The following is a 3,294-nucleotide window of genomic DNA, read 5'->3' on the forward strand; positions in this document are numbered from 1 at the left end:
TGTTAGCAACAATGAATTCAGTTTTCGATGGGTTGATCTTCATGCCATTGTGACGAAACCATACTGAGACTGCAGTCAGATCGGGCTCAACACGAACGCAGCTGTGCGAGACCACAGACAGATGGTGATAATTCACGCATGAGCTGCACGTCGTCTGCATATGACACCAGTTTACACGTAGCTGACGCATAACACTGGATGTAGTTGGTAAAGAGGAGGAACATCAGCGGTCCCACTATGCTGCCCTGAACCACGCCATACGCGGCCTCGAAGCTCGGCCAGTTTCCGCCCTTCACAGTCTGTTGGCGGTCGGTGAAATAATCCGAAAACCAGTGTGGTGAAATACCATAGCATTTCAGCTTGGCTAAAAGAGCAGAGCAGTCCACACAATCGAAGGCTTTTGACAAGTCAGTTGAGCTAATCATGGTGACCATACCGGCGTCCACGTTGTTGTTTACATAGCTAACTATATCGATGGCTGCATGCTCGGTGAAGTGGTGAAGACGGTACGCGTATTGTGAGTCAACAAGAATGTGGTGACTATCCACATATTCTAAAAGCTGGTTACAAACAGCCTTCTCCGTCAGCTTGCTTGCAGCACTGAGAACGCTGACAGGCCTGTAATTCGACGGCTCAGACGCCAGTCCCCCTTGTGCAGAGGCACGATTGTCGCAGGCTTTCAGATGGGGACGGGACGCTACCAGTGGTGATAGAGGGGTATACAACGTGCAACAAGTGAGGGCCAACCACTCCAAAACACTTCCGGAGGCGCAGCGCGAGACTAAGCTCTGACAGGGTGACCGATCTGGCGCGGAAAGCGCCTCCACGGACCGCGGAGTCTCTCGGTCTCCAATGGACACGCGCGGCGCCGCTGCAGACGGCGGTCATCCCCCCCCCCTCGGCGATGCCTGGATCCGCCTCTGCGCAGTGGCCCCTGCTCCGCCGCCGGTGGCACGACCTCCGCCCGGTCACGTGATTCTCGGTAGAGTCGGTAGAAGAGTTGTTGGTGCTCTGATTGGCTCGCCAGTCTGGTGTAACCCTCCAAGAAGCGGTACAGCGCCGGACGTTCAAACGTGACCGATTGAGGATATGACGTGGACAAAAGTAGACAAAGCGAAAATATACACACAGATGCAAAAAATACGCATTTTAATCACTTTTCCGTACTGTAACACTAGTTTCACGTTCAGGCACTGTCCTGCCGGTCGAGCGCAGCCGCGAAACCACTAAAATGCACAGACGGAGCGTTCTGCGAGGCGACCGCCATATGTAGGCACACAAAAAAGGTGGAATGGTCGGTCACCGCTAAGGGTAAATTGTAACAGCTTTCGAGGGGAATTTTAGCTCCATGGTAAATTAAGCTGGCTTTATGAAACTTCATGCATCAATTTTCAAAGTAAACTACAGAATTTCATCAACATAAAGAGTACATAACCATTCCATGTTTTACAAAACCGAAATGAAAGGAAGAGCGCTAGGAGCTACCCTAGACGCCCAAATTTCACGTTTTTTGTTATGAAACTGGCACCTAGCCTTTGGACAGGGCTATCCTGTGGCGTCCACTTCCTTGCGTTCTGCCATAGCAGGGAGCTCAATTTTCCGAAAAACGTGGTTGACGGATTGCCTTCTCAGTTGAAAGCATTGCAAGCTGGGCAATAACACGAGCTGTCCGCCAACCTTCCTGCTCAAAGCAGATCTTGAGTACGTGATGGATTGTTCCCGTAAAAACTATGGTTACTTTGCCTAGCATACACCAACATCAGCTGAGTGGGCTATAACGCAGGCCGCGTTCCATCTGTCGTCAGCACAATTGTCAGCCGGACTTTGTGACGTCACGCGGCCTGTCTGTGTGTGCTGATTTGGCCACTCGGCGCATGGGCCGACCATGGTCAGCGCTGACATAATGGCACCCGACGGCGCACCGAGCACCCGCCCACGGCCTGGGACCGGCCACGTCCTTGGCCAGAACCAGCACACGGCTGCTCTGTAACGCGACGCACCGGTCACCCGTCCACGCGCCTGGGACCGGCCACGTCCCGGGCCAGAGCCGGCACACGGGTGCTCTGCAGCGCGACTCGCCGGGCACCCGCCCACACGCCTGGGACCGGCCACGTCCCGGGCAAGAGCCGGCACACGGGTGCTCTGCAACGCGACTCGCCGGGCACTCGCCCACGGCCTGGGACCGGCCACGTCCCTGGCCAGAACCAGCACATGAGTGCTCTGCAACGCGACTCGCCGGGCACTCGCCCACACGCCTGGGACCGGCCACGTCCCGGGCCAGAGCCGGCACGCGGGTGTGTTGCAACGCAACTCGCCGGGCACCCGCCCACACGCCTGGGACCGGCCACGTCCCGGGCAGAGCCAGCACACGGGTGCTCTGTAACGCGACGCACCGGTCATCCGTCCACACGCCTGGGACCGGCCACGTCCCGGGCCAGAGCCGGCACCACGAGTGCTCTGTAACGCGACGCACCGGTCATCCGTCCACACGCCTGGGACCGGCCACGTCCCGGGCCAGAGCCGGCACACGGGTGCTCTGTAACGTGACTCGCCGGGCACCCGCCCACGCGCCTGGGACCGGCCACGTCCCGGGCCAGAGCCAGCACACGAGTGCTCTGTAACGCGACGCACCGGTCACCTGACCGCTCGTGAGGCTTCGAATGGTCGGCAGTCGGTCCCTGCGGCCGGCCGGCCAGCCTCGGCACGCAGCGCCCCGGCCCAGACCAAATGCATCATGTTACACATACTTCTCTTACTCTCTGCGACCGTATTCGATGCTGAAGGGTTCATAGTCACTCCCGACGCCAAATTTTACCTGTTTCGCTTTGGAATATGGCCGCAGCTCTGTAAAACCTTCTAAGGAAGTAGGAGTCACGGCGAAACTACTTCGGCCAGTATGGCATATATAGTAACTTTGTGAAATTGTTATAACTCAGCAAGCAACACACTGATGTCTATATCCTCGAGTGCTTTTGTAAAAATGTAACCGAAGTTAAGCATTATGTTTTGTGGGAGTTGTGGGGGGGATGGGCACCCAGTGTATGCATTGCATGTTTATGCAATGCATTGTATGCAATGCAGTGTATACAATGCATTGTATGCATACATATGTACGTGGTGATACTGGGGAAATGAATAGGGCATACCTTTCCAGAATATTAATCCTTTGCCTTAATTCCGTTTGCATGGTGATCGATGCTTAGTGCATGCCAATTTAGGTTACTGCAGTGGTTAGTTGTTCAATGCGTTCGCGAGGAACATGATGCACATAGATAGACAGAAGCAATAGACAAG

This window comes from Pollicipes pollicipes, unplaced genomic scaffold (assembly GCF_011947565.3).
Source record: "Pollicipes pollicipes isolate AB1234 unplaced genomic scaffold, Ppol_2.1 Scaffold_3216;HRSCAF=3773_pilon_pilon_pilon, whole genome shotgun sequence".
In the NCBI taxonomy this organism is placed as follows: domain Eukaryota; kingdom Metazoa; phylum Arthropoda; class Thecostraca; order Pollicipedomorpha; family Pollicipedidae; genus Pollicipes; species Pollicipes pollicipes.